We start from the raw sequence: 21,021 nt of genomic DNA, 5'->3' as shown, positions 1-21,021 counted from the left end.
AAAGAAAAATGCAAACTTTTATTAATAGATGTGTATATAGTTAATGTGGCTTAGTCGACAAGGTAGAGGCTCATGCCTCTTAAATTATACGGAGTGGGAGGTGTTTGTGATGACGTGAAAGGTTCTATCATGTCAGCACACCACCCCGTGCCTTGGCATGGTGGTGGCGTGGAGATGAGGGCAAGAGAAATTCCACTGACGTGGAGGGGGAAGGTTTGATGAGGTGGATACTCTTCATGGTCGGCCCGAAAGGTGTGCGGGATGTGCGACGGCTCAGGGCCCAAACCTATCGGGGGCCTAAATGTTTTTGTTTTTTATTAGTTTTACACTGTAAACTTTGAATATATAAGTAATGAATCTGTAAAATACCATCTTGAAGCACTTGGTTTGGTGGTTTGAAAGTCATTTTAATAATTAGAAGACATGGGTTCTAATCCTAGTGTCCTCAGTTTTGTTTTTCTTTTTGTTTCTTGTCTATTTATTAAATGCAAATGAAATTAATTGCCTAATTTTGTTAAGTTCAAATGAAATTAATTCATTTTCATATATTTAATTTTTTTTATATATATTCTTTTTAAAATATTTAAGGGGCCCATATTTTCTGTGCCGCACATGGCCTAAAGAATTTCAAACATTTCATAGACCGCCCTGATACTCATGATTGGTGGGTATTGTTTGGATTTGTTTTAATTGGTTGTTTTTTATTTTTATTTTTTAAAACGTCACTTTCACGCCCCTCCCACTCCGTGTTTTTTTTTACCATGCCCCCTTGGTGACGTGGCTGTCACATGACATTTAATGTCCCTTCTTCATTCCCTTCCACTCCGTGTAATGTAGGGTAGAAGTAAGCTTTTCCCCTTCGACACCACCTTGCATCGCCGACGACTCACACCACATACAAATCTGTTCCCCCACCCCTCTTTCCTCTGAAACCTTTGGAGACACCACTGCCACACCGCCTACAACTCTCCTCCTTCCCCCAACCTTGGTATTTTTTGTGTCGAATGGTGCTTTTAATCTTCTGTCTTATCATATAGATCTGACTCAATTTTTGGGGCTTCTTTTGGGTTGACAAGAATCATTTAATTGGGATTTAGATGTGAAGGATGGGGGATTTTCAATGGTGACGGTTACAAGTGTGTGAAGGTTAGAGGTTGTTGCAGCGGCTCGAGGTAGGAGTAGTCGTCAGAGGTGGTTTGGTTGCAGGTGGCCTGGTTGCATGTGTTGGGTGGTAGGTGAAATGTGTTCGATGGTGACGGGGTGTAGTAGAGGGTAAAGGTGATGGAACTGAAACACTCTACAAGACCTGGTGTGTCTCTTTCTTGTCGCAATTCATCAACACCAAATTGGGGCTAAAAAGGTTTTTGTCTGTTTGTAAACACCATATTAACAAGTTTAATACCCGCCCGGTGGCCGGGTGATGTTAACGTAATATATATTAACATGAATGGCCCAATGAACACAAATAAATAGAAAAGAGTCATATTACACAAAATTATATGAACGTGACAAACAAAGCTAACCTATATTAAGCGTACTTGACAAACAAAAGCACTATTCTTTAATTTATAAAAGAAAAACGAACGTCAACAATTTACAACCACAAAACTATAGAAAGTAAACCTGATAGAGTACTAAAACATGAAATAGTGTCATTTTGATGCAAAAGCAAATGGTAGGCAAAACATGGTAAAGTACGGCCAACATGTGCGAAATGTTTAATAACATTCAAACATGGTTTACAACTTAAATTGTTTCGGATATTAGATCTTCCTCTTTGGCCTTGCACCCGTTCCATGTTGTTAACTTGTTGTCTAGTCCGCATCATCAACAACCACCTGAAGTTGTTACACATGTACGATATTAAGAAGAAAAAAAGGTACATATGCACATTTAAGCTATAAATTTGTATGAAAACAAAAAATCATTAAAAATAAGCAACTTAGTACTTACCATATGCCACCAGCAGATTGGGTCTTCATGTATGTTAACCAAAAGTCACAAGAAATAGGTTTAACATATTATTTAAAACTTGTAGCACCTAGTCAACCAATGAGTTTTTTTTTTTTTTTGAACGGCCAACAAACTCAATCCCGAGCACTCTCGGGACACCCACTGGACAAACGGAGTACTCTGAGAGTAACCCGAGTCCACCACCAATTCCGGGGAAAACCCGGTAACCCACCCGCCCGTAGGCACGACAGTGAAATTACCGGTAAAACCCGTTTGGCTCAAGGATCCAACCCAGGTTTCCCTGAGTCTCCTATCATTGCCCACCAGTGCCTCATTCTGCACCAAGTGAGAGTCGAACCTGCATCTCTCAAGAGAAATGCAAGCCATGATGTTTTATTTATGGATATTAAAGAACTTTCATGTTTTGATAGATCTATAGTGGCCATGATGTAAACTGGCCCAACCTGAATGGTTTTGACCCATACCCAACCCAACCCAACCCCACCCAACCAATTTTAACTATTACTATGCGTTGATCCTACACGTTGTAAACCATTTCCTGACTTGACCCGTATAAACCCATTACCCAACCCAACCCGAGTACTTCTATTTATGTAAAATATATGTATATCTAACATTCAGATCTAACTTTTAGCACCACAAATCAAATTAGCTTATTGAGGGTACCTTATTATCCTTGACAAGGAGCTTTGTATAACATACTTCTCGTCAAAAATAGGAGTTGCACAAATATCTGCCGCAACAACATAACATACTTCTCGTTATTTCACTCGTATATTATTGTGTCTTTATAATAACTATTTAATTACCATAACAAAGACGATCACCTTGAAACTCTTATGAATTCGTTCAAATCCCAGGTTTTATACCAAACCGTTCCAACCCATGACCCGACCTGCCCGTTTAGCTTGGACTACATAAGACCCGTACCACTATATGAACATAATAATCAAGATAGCATTCAAAAATCAACTATAAGCATCCAAAATATTGTGACATAAGAAAAAAAAAACAAAAAAAAAGTTTAAGAACACATGGTAATCCCCGTATGTCCCAACTACTTAATTGTTTTCATAAATAAATTATTAAATAAACTAAAAAAAGGAAAACAAAAATGTGGGTGAATCAAGAAACTTATTGACCCATTAACTGTGCTACATTTTTTCCCAATGAAAACTAATTGTGCTACATATGGACACATAAATCATTAACAAATTGAAAGATAAGTTTTAATATATCTTCAGTTGTGATGCAACATAATCTTCCTGGTTAGCCTGGCCAGAATCGAGGACCCGATGGGTGATTTTGTACCCGAACTGCAAATGGATTATGAGTTGTCAGCCATGTGTATCTATTGAAAGGTAATCCGTTAACCTGTTCTAAAATTTCCCAATCCAAACCATAAAAATGAACAAATAACATAAAACTGATAATGATAATGTCTGAAAGGTGGAATGTGAACACATATATGCCGCCGCATGTTTCCCCTCGCCGGGGAAGTACCACTGTAACGCTCCGCTTTTTCGTAACTTTCCTTAATTAGAAAACGTGTCTTGTATTTCTATTTTTGAAAGCTTGTTCCTTTTGTATTTCGTATTTCGTTTCGTATCATTGTAATCCGAGACTTCAATCGTAATAAAAAAATTATTTTTTTCATACGAACTATACTTCGTTTATTTTTTTTATGCTTAAACATTTTATACATTTGATACATACTCGTACCCTTGTAAACCCATACGTAACTTACAATCAATACGTAATTCTAGATATTCTATACGTGCAAACACTTAATTATAAGTCCACAACACACAACCAATACTTTTATCTTATACAAACTTATTTCTTCATGCAAATTCAACACTAACATATATATATATATATATATATATATATATATATATATATATATATATATATATGCTTATTAGATTAATTAATTATATGTTGATATCATATAACTTACATTAGAATATTTATTTATTATAAAAATAAAAAATAAAAAATAAATAAATGAAGGATATTCGATCCTTGTGAACAGTCGTACTCAACCCACAACATTTTTCCTACATATAATATTTCATATAATATTTGTCTTAGTAATCTTTTGAGCATTTAAGTTAATATTTCATTATGAAATTTTAGGGTCTTAGTGGTAAAAAAAAAGGAAGTTGTATAACTAAAAATGGCTAGCAAGTGGCGGGCAGATTCTAATCCGCAGATCACTTTTTTCAGCCAACTATTGGTTGAGTTTTTGGTTCCATCTTCTCACCTAATTGCATTTAATCTCATTTAAACATTAACCTTAATCCTTCCCTATAAATACCACTCTAATCCCCGTCACTTTTTCACTTTACAAAACTCTAATCTCACTCTCAAAACTCTCTCAAACTCCCTAAAAACGTTGCTGCAAATCAGAGTTCGGACAGATTCATCGAGCTTTACGAAAACGGGCATAACTTCTTCATTTCTTATCCGTTTTGGTCCATTCTTTTTCCAGAACGCTTGGCTTGACCTTGGCTTCGATCCTAGGGGTGTTTCACAGCAAACAAGTCCCTGGAACTCCGACAAAAAGGCTTCAAAGTCCACTGTTTAAGTTTGTTTTAATTAATCTTTGTTTAGACATGAGTTTAACTCACTCAAACCTATGTCCTTATGCTTATAACCACTCCTATGGTTAGTTAGGCTTAAAAACAAGGTTGAGACATACAAAATCAGAGGATAATCCTCAAATACTTTCTGTTTGTTTAGGGTTTTTGACCCACAAGTCATGTTCAAGCTTCAAGTTTGATGAAGGAGTGATTATGGAACAACTTGGGTTGTCCAACATAGAATCCCCACATGACTTGATGATTTCTCATAGTATAGTTGTTCTTGTTCTTATCTTAATAATGTTCAAGACCCTCCTTGGTTGTTTTTACATCAAGTGTATTGGTGAACACATAAGAGGTGCCTAAATGGGAGCTTGTTCTTCCTACCTCCTACATGACTTCTATGACACATTTGAGGTACCTAAATGAAGATTAAATCTTCTACCTCATGCTTGAAATACTTGTACTAAGGGCTTACTAATATATACTACCCAACCTAAATAATATCTATGTACATTCGAACCTTTGATGTTGAACTCATGTTCATTGGTCAAAGTAGTAGGACATCATCTAAGACCTAAACCTTGTTATGATTCTTATGAGTGTTCAACTCATGAAAACATTATTATAACCCTCGTGGTTACCAAGTGTCACACAAGTGTTATGTGTTGAAGATGATTAAGTTGATATAATACTTTCATGTTGTTTTATTCCGAATCTCGACTCTAAGCATACTTGAACTTTAACCCTTATACATTCGGACTCTAAATCTCTACTCGTCAACAATTGGATAATCGGAAAGCATATGCAAATTTTGTGAGTATACTCGCAACCCCCTTTTTATGTTTACCACTTTTTGGGGTGTAACATGTTTTACTATTAAACTACACTTAAACTTATTCTTTATGCAATGCACAAAACAATCCTTATACATGAATACTATGTTATGATACTTGATGCTTACGTGGACCATACTTATGTGATATGTTTTAGTCATTAGCTCTCACGAGTCTCCCTTCGACATGTATAGCGCTATAGGAGTAACGCACCGCCCCCCTTAAACTTGGGTCATGTTGAATTAATTAAACTTTCTTGCGTAAACAGAGGTTGGCTAGAAATATTGCATGCCACGATAGGTTGATCTCGTATAAACCAAGTTGCCATGTGGATTCGTTTTTAAACTTTTATACTTGTACTTATACTTATGCTTAAACTTGTATACTCGCCTTTGCTTTTGCATTGAACTTTATTTTAAACATGTTACAGGTTGAGGATGATGATGCTATGAAATGAAGTAGCGTTGATGCCTAGATACACATATAGACGTTTAGGTTTAATCATTGTATCTATTTTGATTATGTTGTATTGTAAATCCTTTGAACTTGACGTTATTTGATTTATTTGTAATGTTGACAAATGAATTATGAAAGGAAATCGGTTTATTAAATATTGTCACAATTAGCGTTATGATGTCTCTAGCAATCTTCACACTTCGTCTCATCCCGATGTTTCCGCCATTGGTTGGGGTGTGACAGATTGGTATCAGAGCCATAACTATAGGGAATTAGGAAAAGTAGGAATGCTTTTACCTAGTCTATAGTTTTAAAGCCTTATTCTTATGTTTTGTTTGAAACTACATGCATGCCACCTTATGTGTTTCTTATACATTCTCTTTGAGCCTTTTAAACATATATGTCATTTATCCTTATGTAACATACTTGACATGTTATTCTTATGTGTTAATACATGTTTTATTATGTGTTGATATTTGTTTTAATATATCATCCTTTTATGTGCCATTCTTGACATGTTTATACTTGTTTGTGTAATCTTCAACATACGTTTTTCCTCATACATTTTACTCGACTATTCTAAATTCACAAACCACTCGTAATACACAAACGAGACGACTTCACCAAAATAGGCGTGAAACCCACAATTTGGGGAATGACTCTCAATCCTTCTACTTTTCTTTTTCTTACACGAAATTCACCATCAAGTTAGGAGTGAAATCCTCACCTTGATGGAGAAATTCAAATTTCAAATTCTAGTGGACCCTCGTCAAAGTGTTGAAATTAAATTTTGACCTGACGAGCACCAACCACACTTAGGATACTAAATCGCCAAGTTAGGGGTGAAACCCGCACCTTGTCGACTAGTTCCACTCCTTGATTTTTCATAAATCCCGCCAAGTCTCGAAATTTCGATTGATTTGGAACATGTAGTAACCGGAAGGGTGAATACCGTTAACCGACTTGTCGGCGAGAGTATTTCACCTATTAGGCCAAAGCATGCTCCTCAAAGTCGAAAGAATTTTCGACCACTTTGGTTAGTCAATGTTCCATTTTGGAACCATCCAAGTTTTAATCGAACTCACGTTTTATCGATCTCGATCTTTTATGATACAATCCTCTCTTTTCAATTTCGAACTATCTTAGAGATTTCACTTTTACATATGCGTTATACTAATACTTTTCATACGATTATACAATATAACTTTATTTATGTCCCTTGTAACAAAAATGGGGACATATCATCAAGATAGGAGTGATTTCCTTACCTTGACGACTAACTCCGTTTTTTTTCTTTTTTTTCCATCTTACAACGACCTCACCAACGAGTTAGGGGTGATTCCCTCACCTAGGTGATCGTTACTAAAACTTTACCTCAAAATGTCCTATTATGCAAATCCGATCATGTTTTATACATAAGTCATTTATCATTTATCGAAATACCTACCTATATTAAATTCAAAATTTCATTGTTTTATCAAGCGTACTTCTTATCCTACAACCTATTTTCACTTACTCGTATACACAAGATTCTTAAACATATCTTAGACGTTTTAGTACACAAATTTCCAAACCTTACGAAATGCTACCTATCAATTTAATCGGTCCAATGAAACTCTTGCCCATGAACTTCATCTTCGACTTAATCACTAAAATATGCTCGCATTATATCGTCATACTAGAGACTTCCATTCTTAATTGAAACCAAACCAACCTTTCTCAATTACATATAGGATCTTATAGATAATATAAGATCGTTTTACCTAAGACTATTTTCAACAACAACAAATCATTTAATAAATTTTTTTAGGATAGACGTTTTCAACAGAACCTCCAAAATTCAAAATTTCTTGTTTGGGTGCAAATGAAGCGAACTTATTATTTTTGAAAACTTTTCTACACCGCTTAAGTGGCCGTTCAAATCTCAAAACACGTGGGCAAGAAGACTTCACGGGGACCGATAACCTTCCACATACGTAAACTCTTTTAAAACAAAAGTAAAATTTCCATTCATTTCAAAATACATTATGCTTAACTAATGAGTACTTTATATCTTCTTACATATGAAAACTATATTCTACCTTTCAGACCAAGCTCAATCTATTTTTTTTACCTTGACAAACTCCACGTTTCGCTTAAACAACTATACATGCATATCATCGTATACGTTTTAGTCGATATCTTGTGACAATTTCATTTATACCGTTCGTATTTACATACTCAACCTTTTGAACGCTTTTATACACTTAAATCCGTGATGACCCAACATACACTATATACGTAATTTTTATTATTCGTACCTACACTTATATTGATACGTTTTATGCTTATGCTTATACACATACTACTTATACGTTTTATGGTTATGCTCATATATACATGCGTATTCATACTTATACTTATGCTCATACTTTCCTTCATACTCATGATTCATACATTCGTACCCGTACACAAGCGTAATCCGAGGGATTTGCTTACGTGGGTCCCATACATACTTAAGCATGGACTTGCTTACATACTACATTCTTACACGTACACATTCTTAATTTTTAAATTATGTATACCCTAATTCATACACAACTAGTACAAGCTATGCGGATCATGCGATGATCAATATAATCGCGGGTGCACACGGGATTATAGTGATAAGCGCATGAGAACTCTAGAGTGTACTACTGTGTATGGTAAGACACGAAATGTAACATGACACCGAATACGAAACGGACGTAATGTGGTCAAAACATGGTGGATACGTCGCTGGTACTTCCTATATATAAGTGTTTTCACCATGTTACCAAACTTTCGTAAAACGTGCCATGGGAAATTCGGTGTTTTACAAACCTCTTAGACCTAATTCAAACTTTAAACAACTCACAAACGCGTTATATCCGATTATCCATGACGAGACTTCATTCTTAGCACGCTACTTTCGTCTATCCAATACATATGCCATTCTTATACTTGCATTCGTTTATTAAGAGTCAATCGTCAATTCCATATACGCAACTATACGTTTCCAATTATGTTTAGTACCTCAAATAATTTTAGACAAACGAACTCCTTTGCAAACCTATCTTGTCATTCTTCAATTTCATACTTTTTTACGTTTCAAAATTTTCGAATCTTAATTCTTGATAATCACCTTTTGCCAAAACTCTTTCAAGTCTTCCTCTTGCATAAATTTCGGGACGAAATTCCCTAAAGAAGGGGAGACTGTAACGCTCCGCTTTTTCGTAACTTTCCTTAATTAGAAAACGTGTCTTGTATTTCTATTTTTGAAAGCTTGTTCCTTTTGTATTTCGTATTTCGTTTCGTATCATTGTAATCCGAGACTTCAATCGTAATAAAAAAATTATTTTTTTCATACGAACTATACTTCGTTTATTTTTTTATGCTTAAACATTTTATACATTTGATACATACTCGTACCCTTGTAAACCCATACGTAACTTACAATCAATACGTAATTCTAGATATTCTATACGTGCAAACACTTAATTATAAGTCCACAACACACAACCAATACTTTTATCTTATACAAACTTATTTCTTCATGCAAATTCAACACTAACATATATATATATATATATATATATATATATATATATGCTTATTAGATTAATTAATTATATGTTGATATCATATAACTTACATTAGAATATTTATTTATTATAAAAATAAAAAATAAAAAATAAATAAATGAAGGATTCGATCCTTGTGAACAGTCGTACTCAACCCACAACATTTTTCCTACATATAATATATCTTAGTAATCTTTTGAGCATTTAAGTTAATATTTCATTATGAAATTTTAGGGTCTTAGTGGTAAAAAAAAGGAAGTTGTATAACTAAAAATGGCTAGCAAGTGGCGGGCAGATTCTAATCCGCAGATCACTTTTTTCAGCCAACTATTGGTTGAGTTTTTGGCTCCATCTTCTCACCTAATTGCATTTAATCTCATTTAAACATTAACCTTAATCCTTCCCTATAAATACCACTCTAATCCCAGCCACTTTTTCACTTTACAAAACTCTAATCTCACTCTCAAAACTCTCTCAAACTCCCTAAAAACGTTGCTGCAAATCAGAGTTCGGACAGATTCATCGAGCTTTACGAAAACGGGCATAACTTCTTCATTTCTTACCCGTTTTGGTCCATTCTTTTTCCAGAACGCTTGGCTTGACCTTGGCTTCGATCCTAGGGGTGTTTCACAGCAAACAAGTCCCTGGAACTCCGACAAAAAGGCTTCAAAGTCCACTGTTTAAGTTTGTTTTAATTAATCTTTGTTTAGACATGAGTTTAACTCACTCAAACCTATGTCCTTATGCTTATAACCACTCCTATGGTTAGTTAGGCTTAAAAACAAGGTTGAGACATACAAAATTAGAGGATAATCCTCAAATACTTTCTGTTTGTTTAGGGTTTTTTACCCACAAGTCATGTTCAAGCTTCAAGTTTGATGAAGGAGTGATTATGGAACAACTTGGGTTGTCCAACATAGAATCCCCACATGACTTGATGATTTCTCATAGTATAGTTGTTCTTGTTCTTATCTTAATAATGTTCAAGACCCTCCTTGGTTGTTTTTACATCAAGTGTAGTGGTGAACACATAAGAGGTGCCTAAATGGGAGCTTGTTCTTCCTACCTCCTACATGACTTCTATGACACATTTGAGGTACCTAAATGAAGATTAAATCTTCTACCTCATGCTTGAAATACTTGTACTAAGGGCTTACTAATATATACTACCTAACCTAAATAATATCTATGTACATTCGAACCTTTGATGTTGAACTCATGTTCATTGGTCAAAGTAGTAGGACATCATCTAAGACCTAAACCTTGTTATGATTCTTATGAGTGTTCAACTCATGAAAACATTATTATAACCCTCGTGGTTACCAAGTGTCATACAAGTGTTATGTGTTGAAGATGATTAAGTTGATATAATACTTTCATGTTGTTTTATTCCGAATCTCGACTCTAAGCATACTTGAACTTTAACCCTTATACATTCGGACTCTAAATCTCTACTCGTCAACAATTGGATAATCGGAAAGCATATGCAAATTTTGTGAGTATACTCGCAACCCCCTTTTTATGTTTACCACTTTTTGGGGTGTAACATGTTTTACTATTAAACTACACTTAAACTTATTCTTTATGCAATGCACAAAACAATCCTTATACATGAATTCTATGTTATGATACTTGATGCTTACGTGGACCATACTTATGTGATATGTTTTAGTCATTAGCTCTCACGAGCCTCCCTTCGACATGTATAGCGCTATAGGAGTAACGCACCGCCCCCCTTAAACTTGGGTCATGTTGAATTAATTAAACTTTCTTGCGTAAACAGAGGTTGGCTAGAAATATTGCATGCCACGATGGGTTGATCTCGTATAAACCAAGTTGCCATGTGGATTCGTTTTTAAACTTTTATACTTATACTTATACTTATGCTTAAACTTGTATACTCGCCTTTGCTTTTGCATTGAACTTTATTTTAAACATGTTACAGGTTGAGGATGATGATGCTATGAAATGAAGTAGCGTTGATGCCTAGATACACATATAGACGTTTAGGTTTAATCGTTGTATCTATTTTGATTATGTTGTATTGTAAATCCTTTGAACTTGACGTTATTTGATTTATTTGTAATGTTGAAAAATGAATTATGAAAGGAAATCGGTTTATTAAATATTGTCACAATTAGCGTTATGATGTCTCTAGCAATCTTCACACTTCGTCTCATCATTGGTTGGGGTGTGACAACCACACCACAAGCCTATTCCGTATAGTTTCTCTATCGTATTACGTGAATTAATATAGAAATAACGCGTCATAAAAGCTAATGTCACAAATCCAATCCAAAAACAAAACTATTTGATTTCAAGGGCAGGATCTTCCCAAATGGAGGTTACACTATTTGGGAATAATAGAATATATATAAACCTTTTATGTTCTTAAATCACAAAATTTTATGATTAAATCCACACGTTTGTTTAAATACTTGAATTTAGCTTTAACCTCCCATGCTTCATTAATTTTCACCTATAAAATTCAATGATCCAATTTACACAACGTAGAAGAAACTAAACAGGAACATAGGGAATGGGATTTGAGAACGCACTAGAAGACCTGTAAATAACAAAACTTTAATTAGTGAGAGAAAGTAATTGGATTTTTCAACTAAACACAAAACGAAAATAAGCAGAGCAAGTCAATAAGAATAACCATAGAGAAGTTCTACAAACCGTCTGTATACAATGACAATCCAATTTTAATCAGCCACATCGAAAATTGAAATCAATCCTTGTCATGAAGATAACATCTGTGCTTTTACTTGATGTGTATCCTACAAATATTTATTCCAAAAAAGTAAAACATAGATAATAAGGTAATTAGTAAAATGTTTGATTATTAATAAAATATCTAAGCAATTTACCTTACCTTGAAAGTTGCAAGGACTAAATTGCTTATTAAAACCAATAAGCTCCAGAGTTGCATCATTGTCCTATAATTAAGAACAAATAAAAGCATTAGATTTAGTAAAATTCAGGAAAGAAACATAGAATACATGAATATGTCTTTGCCTTCTTGTCAATTTTCTGAGTCGGTTGTTCCTAATCAAGCTTTAAACAAATTAAAAAAATGTAAATGTTATGTACACATTAAAAGAAAATACCATTACAAGACCTTTGATTCATCATTTTGTGGTTGTTCCATCATAGCTAGTGGTTACACTAAGAAAGATATTGATTAGAGAATTAGTGATATGTGTTAATGGAATATGTATATTGCTGGGAATGTACCTTGTCACATTTGAATGGACTTTCAGCATGTATATGTAGTTTGCAATACATAACTCATGCTTAACAAAAAAGAAACCAATACTAACAGAAGTACAATAAATAATTTTACCTTCATGGTGAAGTCCGATAATCAAGCGCAACTGAGTTCGAAGAAGAAAGAAAAAACACAGCAGCTTTATTTACGTTTTATTAGTCAGTTTAATGGGTCAAACAATTTACTGTTTATTGTTTATGTATGTGGATTTGGGCCTGAGGCCATGTTATGTACTAGGTCGAATATTAAGTCCATCAGGGCTGTTATGATTGGGCTGTATCATGTGAACAGACGTGTGTGTGTTACGTAACCGTATGAACAGTTATCTTGGGAAGAGACGTATCTCTTCATGAAGCAACATACCTCTCCACACATACCTGTTCGCTGATTATATACACGGTTCCAACTAACAGTTTCAAAGTGTCTGTATGAAAGTTATCAGTTGTAAACATTCAGTTTGGAATCAAAGTTTCTGCAATTGAAGTTCCAGTTCTTTGTTCGGTTAGTTATTTACTGTTTTTTCGATTTCTGTTTTACGACTCGATCATGTATTGGTGCGAGATATGTAGTGATTAGGTAGTCGCTTGTTATCATGCGTCTACTCCAAAATCTTGGAACCGGGAAACCTGTGGTCATGATACCAACACATGGATGGTAACTGCTTCATCCATACGAGTTTGTGTTTATCATATAAATAAAAATATCAAAAGAAGATCACCTACCTTCGTTATATAGGAATCTAAATTAACTCATGTAAGCCCACTACCCCCAAAATAACAAGAACTGCATTGTTAGTTATTTAGGATATGAGGAGAGAGACTCCTGGAAATAAGGGGGAGTAGCTACAAAAACCCATTGATCAATGTGCCTTTTTGTCGCTAACTACAACAGAGGAGATGATATAGATGATAAAACCTCCTTGAACTGCCACTTTTTCAGTTATTTTATTGAGTTTAAGAAGATAACAACCATAGAAGTGGAGATCATGGGCAGAATAATGAGGAGCAAAACCACCAGCTAAGAAACCGCCCTGAACCGCCACTGTAGCGGTTAATTTTGTGAGTTTAAAGGGCTGAGATTTAATATCAGCATGATCCGACATTAGAAATTGATTCAAAAAACGGTTAGACTTAATGGGAACAATATATATATATATATCTATTATATATAATAAACATAAGAATTTGGGCTGACATGGCGCGTTCTTAGGGCATCCTGGATTGCTTTTTGGCGGGAAAATGAGCTGGGTATTTTCCTTTCCACACGGGTCCCGTTTTGAGCAACCCAACCCATGTATTCGGACCCTATATAATTATCTATCATTCTATTGTCACAAGAAACCCTAACATCCGCATGTTTCCAGTCCATCTTTCTTTCAATCCCCATTATCAATTGCAAAAATTCTTCAATGAATCCTCATCAATAATACGAATTCAGTCCTCATCTCAAGGCGATTCTTCATATCTTTCCTACATCCATTCATCGTTGGCTTCTACCACATATCAATCATATCAATTGGATCCTATATATCCATTAACGCTTCCTTCTTTCTCACAATTCCATTTTCTCACAAACCCTAAATCCATACCTCTTCATCTACTTCTATCTTTTTAACGCACCAAACGGTCGCTGGTGTTAGGTTCCGGGGGCAACGATGGTGATTCAATTCGTTGATTGTTTGTAGGTATGTTTCTGTTCGTTGATCGAATCAATTGATTCAATTCGCTGATTGTTGTTTGATAATCTGTTTGTTTCGTTTGAGATGTTGTTTGGCCTTTAGGGTTCTACATATAACTTAAAAATTCTGTGGTGATGGTGCTGTGATTTTGACGCTGGAAACCATGGTAGAAGGCGGTGGTGGTTGAGGGTTTCACCGCAAATCTGCTCTGTTCTTCACCGATTCATGATTTATAATCGAAAGTATGTTGTAATGTTCATTCCTTCTTTGATTTTTATTGTTAATGTAATTAATCTTTGTTAACTTTTATTTCTTTTCGACATCGTTGAAGGGTATGCGAACATAGATTTAGGGTTAGATCTGGCGAAAGTTCTAGAGGATTGTTGATGTGTTTTTTATTTCCTTGATTTTGGTTCCGTTAAAAGGTCTATTCTTTCATTTGTATGATTATGTTATAAACTTTGGATTAAAAAAAACGCAATCACTTGCTCTCACTCTCTGCGTTTTTTTGCGTTTATTTTCCTGTTCCATTGTTTCAAAGCTTAATACGACATTCAACCGCGGCTTTTGTTGATTATTTTAACTTTGTTTGTTGTTTTTGTGTTTTAGGCCTTGCCAAATCAACAAATTTTTTATTACCCGAGTTTCAAGATTTTAATTGTTGGTGTAACAAGGTATTATGAATGTGTGAATATTGCATTAATATATGTACTTCGTATCTTTTGTTATGTGTTGTGGTTTGTGCTTTTGAGATGAAACTCGTACGGTTTTTGTTGTAGGTTGAAAAAATTATTTTGTTCCAATTCTACTTGGCCATGCTAGCGATGATCATTTTATACAACCACATCTCTCTGTTCCTATCTATGAATCTAACATGGTATGTGAACATAATTATATCCTTTTCTTTTTATTTGTGTGCATGAGCTCTGAATCAGCATACTCTGGTATGTGAACATCTTTATAAGAGTGACTACTTTTGTATCACATTCTGGTTTCTTTATATCTTTTAGTTAAGTTGAAATTTTTATTGCTATTGTATTTTGGAACCAACAAGATCACCACCTCCTAATTGCGCGTTCAATGTATACTATTTTGGAAAATCTTTACTTGAGCTGGTAACGGGTAAATTTGGAATCAACAGTGCTGCGACCTAAGTAAAATACGGAAAACAAAGAGTTTAATGATGTTCAAAATCTTCAGGTACCACACTAAAATATTTTTCTTGGTAGGCAAAATGGTTGTTTGGTTGGGTTGGTTGGGTAATGGCCAGACCGGCTATTCTTTTATTTTCTATAAATAGTTAGTGTGTTAGTTATGGCTATCATGATCTATATTAATAGTAATATTCATTTTTGGGCAAGATCATAGTGAACCATGTTGTATTTGGTTTTCACTTTTGGGTAAACTGTCAATGGATATTTACATTGCTCGCGGATCCCATTTTGAGCTACGCGACCCGATCCATCTATGCAATCCGGATTCCATATATAAACCGTTTTTGTTTTTTTGGAACTTATAGAAAACCCTAATCTCCCACTCTTCTTCGGTGCTTCATCTAATTGGAACTTATAGAAAACCTAATCTCCTAATCTTCTTCGCCGTTTCATCTAAATAATCACAACGAATCACTCCCAGGTATGATGTATCACCTCTGTTCTTCAATCGATTATACGATTTCTTGATTTTTCTTTTGTGCGCCGATCTATATTGCGGGTATACAATCAGATCAATTACATATGATTTGGGATAAAACGCTTCTTTTATGGACCCTAGAATCCCTTCATCGATCTAAATTTGTGTGTTTTTTAGTTTTGTTCTTCATCTTTTTTATCAGTTCAATATTATGATTAACCTTCCTTTTCTTTAGCGATTATTGTTCTATCACCTGATCTGTTTTTTAGGTTTGTTAGATTACGATTAATAGATTGTTACTTTACATCACACATATAATTGCTGGTGTTAGGTTCCGAGGGCAACGATGGTGATTCATTCGTTGATTGTTGTGTAGGTATATTTTTGTTCATTAATCTAATCAATTGATTCAGTCCTCTGATTGTTGTTTGATAATCTATTTGTTTCGTTTGAGATGTTGTTTGATTATAGATAGATGATCGATTGAGCGGACTACAAGTCTTCAAAGGGGATTGGGAACTACACACACGATTTGAGGTTTTGGGTTTCAATCTAATCCGTATAATTCTTCTCAATATCTCTCTGATCCTTCCATTTTTTGGTAAAGTTCATCAATTATATCGCTTCAAATTGTTAATTTTGTGTTACATTAATTCTTAGATCAAGGTTTCGCATTCGAAGTGAAATTTTTTTGGTTAATTGTTGTTTGTTTCCTTCAAATTCACAAATTTTTGGTACTGGGTCAATGTATTTTTGTTCCATTTGTTTGTGTATCGTTCTGGAGTTGCGACTTCCTACGACAAAGGGTGTCCCTGCTGAGATGTTCACCTCTGCACTTCACTAGGGCTACATGCGTGTGACATAAATACACGTTAACCCAGGTTTAGAGCTGCTCAACATTATTGGTACAAGATAATATACATTTTATTCGTTCAGATTAACCTTGCTCACGAGCTGTTAGACCATGTGTAGTGGTTAAACAAAATAATGCCCCCACCATGGGGCATTATTCGACACGTGGCAGTCCAGTCAGCATGGGGCGTTATTGCAAAAGTGGCGTAGTGGGAATAATGCATGATAATGCCCCTTCCAATCATTAAACAAAAAAAAAGCAAACTATTTTCTCATTGGCCAGTCAAACCCAGTCAAACCTTCCACAATCCATTTTAGGCGTTTTCATTAAAACGCCAAACCATTTTTTTGCCCTATAATGCCGTATGTAATGGGGAAGGAGGCGTTTTTTTGCCCTATAATGCCCTATAATGCCCCACTACACATGGTCTTATGTGTGGATTGATTAACAGAATGTATCTTGACTAAACTAATGGAACAATAATGGGTAGATTAAATATTTTAAAAGTTTTGATGCATTTACCTGTGGACTTATTAATTTAGGTTATGTTATCCTTAACGGGTCATATGAGTAAATTGAAAAGTTCCGCTGTTTAAAAAAAACAGATTAGATGTTACAATAGCTCAAAGAGGAGTTTATTATGGCATGTGTTGATTGGTCATCATTGACATATGGGGGTGGGATTGAATATAGCTCAAAGTGTGTATAATTTATACGGATGATATTGCCCATCCTTCATTTATTGTACTGATGATATTTACAATAAACTTATTGGTGCCAAGTAACAAAGGTTATTAGGTCTTTTACGGAAAAAATGGATCCTTAAATGACCAAAGCACAACATGGTAAAGGGCAAGGCGACCATACATTTTATTAGTTGCGGCCTGCAGGTGGTAACTTTGTTCCAAGAGAGAGTAACTTGGTTCACGTCTCACGTCAGATGTTGGATAAAAAACTTAGTGTCAATGTTTGTATCGTCAAGTGTGCGTATCTTATTGGGATGTTACGGTATTACTGGTGTGTGAAAATTTTAACGTCTTGTGGTACAATACTTTATTTCGTGTAACATCCTTTCGTTTAGTGTAACACTCTGTTTTGACACCAATATTTTGCTACATCCCCAATCTCCTTTACTTATTAATTCCAAAGAGTAATTTCTCAATGAAATCTTGTACAGTGGTTCTTGATTTCACCGTCCATTTTGGCATGCATTCTGCAAATTCAAAACCTTGCTATTTTGTGATTTGTAATTGTATTGTCTTTATTATAATAGATACTTTTACACATTAATAATCATATAATTTCAATTATTTAATGTCAACTAATTAGCAGGATAATCCATGCTCACAACGGACTTTTAGTTGGTATTGGTTTAGTTGTGTAACGCCCTACGTTTTCATAATTTCCCTATTTATAAACCATTGCTTGAAATTTTATTTTTGGAAACCTAGTATTCTTGTGGTCGTTCCTTTCTTTCTAATCATTATCAAATCAAGACTTGGATCATTAATGAAGCTTGTATTTTGTTACATTTATGTTATACGCATTCTATGTATGCTTGATGTGTGTTGGTGTGTATATAATTTAGATATATAATTAAGCCCTTTTTACACCTTTAGCCAAGTTTTAAATTTATAAAACACGATATTCACTAACACTAAACACACATATGGGCAAGTGCACCCATCGTGGACGTAGTATAGTGTTGGTAAGATACCGAGGTCGTCCAAGGACACAAGAGCTTTTAATACCGGTTTATCCTCAACGTCTAATCAAATCAAAAAGTGAGAAAAATGTTTTTAAACTAAGAAAATAAAAACTAACTAAATGCTGAAAAATAAAATAAAATAAAAACAGATAGACAAGATGAGTCACTTGGATCCGACTCGTGTATTAGTATAACCTTTGATTATTTTCGCACTTTTGCACTTGTTTAAGAGATTATCTTAGTTATTGTAGTAGGCCCCTCTTTTGAAGGCGACGTTACCCTCAACCCAGTAGTTTGAGTCAGCAAGGATACAATCCTAAAGGGTCGGATTATTGGAAGATAATAAATTAAGTTATTAATGCAAATTATGGTAGGCCTCGCTTTTGGCGGTGACGTTACCCTCGACTAAGTAGTCTGACTCAGCAGGGATACAGTCCTAAATAGCCGGGTTATAGTATTAATAGTAGTTAACTTATGAGGGGGTCAAAGAGTTTGGATCCCCGCCATCCAATACCTATGGGTATTGAAGGAGATCCTACTAAATTTGACCCAGGTCCCAAGCAGGACCTCTAAACGCTGAACAAGGGCAAGACCCTTACCAAACCGTTCCCTTAACCCCCGACCAGGTAGCCAACGTACCTCCATATAGACCGTGGAGATATGAATGGTGAAAATCTTTTATTTTATATAGACAGTAAAATAATGCCAAGACACCACGGACAAACGATAAGGAAAGATCACCTTCAACATAAGCAACTAGTTATTAAAGTCATTAATACAAAACCAAATAAAAAGTGCAAAAGATTAAAAATAAAAAGTATTATACTAAACACTTGTCTTCACCAAGTGATGTAACAGACTTAGGCAAACATGGCCTTGATTGTCAAGAACTCTTACGATCAATCTTGGATCCCGAGACGACTCACACACTCTATGATGGATAATGGATGATGGTGGTGGATGATGGTGTTATGGTGGTGGTGGGTGGTGGATGAAGTGTGAGAGAGGTGGTGTGCCAAGGGATGAGATCGAATGAAACCAAGCACCCCTATTTATAGGCTGAACAGAAGGCTGGGCACGGCCCCGTGTCCGCTGGACACGCCCCCGTGCCCGTCTGACAGTCTCTCTCCTCATTAATTGTAATTCGCAATTACAATTAATGCGCCTGCTGTACTTTCACCACACCCCCGTGCTCACTGGACATGGCCCCGTGGTAGGCAATGGAAGCTTCTACAAGTTTGTCTTTTATGCTGCTTCTTGGGCACGGCCCCGTGTTGGCTGAGCATGGGGCGTGTTCAGACTTCTGTTTTCTCTTCTTTGTTTTGGAGGATGCCGTTGAGGGTCTGGGCAATCTTCTTTTATTCCTTTCCTTGTATTTATGCTAGAATTAGTTGTCTTTTTGCTTCTTTTGTGAATTTGAGCTCATTTCATCCTGAAAATACAAAAGGAAGACAAAAACACTCTTTTTCCAACATTAGTACTTAAAAAGGGTTAGTTTTATGCCTTAATTGATGTGATTTATATGTTGCATTTTACACACATCAAATACCCCCACACTTGAACTTTTGCTTGTCCTCAAGCAAAACTCTTTAAATGTGGCTTACACTCCCAAATGGAATAGGTAGAAGAGAATGTTTTTGGTTTGTCATAGAGTGTCGGGAATCCAAAGATCTTTTTAGGTTTTCTTTTTATTTATTCACAATCCTATTCGTTATGATTTATTGAGAACGTCTCATAGGATAAATTACTTATTTGGGCATAAGATGCCTTTTTTTAAAATTTTATTTATATACAAGTTCACATACCTCACGGGATAAATCACTCAACACTCGGCCGTAGGTGTATTTTTAGTGAATCACTCGAGAGCGGCATGGAACTCACGCCTTCCATAGGCTTGCCAAGCAATCAATCCTCCTCCTTTTTAACTTTTTACCTTTGTAAATATCAAGAGGACTTTTTGGGTGAAGGGTTAGGCTTGGGCTAAAGGTGGGTGGTTGGGTTAGTGGTTAGTAAAAGGGCGAAAAGCGTAAAAATCGTCGGTTTTCGAAAAAAAAAAATTTAGTGACTTTTTATTTTGAAGTATTCCTCCAAACAAGCTTTTGTTTGTATAGCTTTGTTTGTTTTTAACTTCATCATCAAATATATATATATATATATATATATATATATATATATATATATATTTAGTCACATAAAAGAACGAGCTTGCGAGAAACCAAGCTTTGTTACTAAAATAAGGGGTGAAAAATAAAAAGGTTTTTGGTGGGTAAAAAGGGTTTTAGGGTAATGAAATGAAAGGTTTAGGCTCAAAGGGGTTAACTAGGGGGATTTTGGGTAGGTGGTAAAAAAAAATTGAAAAATAATGGTGTAGAAAGAAAAAAAAAGTTAGTCCTAATGCCTCCATCATTTACTTACTTGGGTTTAAGTTGGTAAGAACCGGG

General features: G+C 35.1%; 1 long non-coding RNA gene across 1 annotated transcript; it reads left to right on the top strand.

Annotated features, from left to right (window-relative positions):
• The first annotated feature begins 15,935 nt into the window (after positions 1-15,935).
• LOC118484900 lies at positions 15,936-16,564 on the top strand. Its single transcript, XR_004874951.1, has 3 exons — positions 15,936-16,022; positions 16,298-16,395; positions 16,491-16,564. It is a non-coding gene; the product is annotated as an uncharacterized LOC118484900 (long non-coding RNA).
• Positions 16,565-21,021: the final 4,457 nt, after the last annotated feature.

Source organism: Helianthus annuus, chromosome 12, assembly GCF_002127325.2.
Source record: "Helianthus annuus cultivar XRQ/B chromosome 12, HanXRQr2.0-SUNRISE, whole genome shotgun sequence".
NCBI lineage: Eukaryota > Viridiplantae > Streptophyta > Magnoliopsida > Asterales > Asteraceae > Helianthus > Helianthus annuus.
The sequence above is the reverse complement of the archived record's forward strand: the minus strand, read 5'-3'. Positions and strand labels throughout refer to the sequence as shown.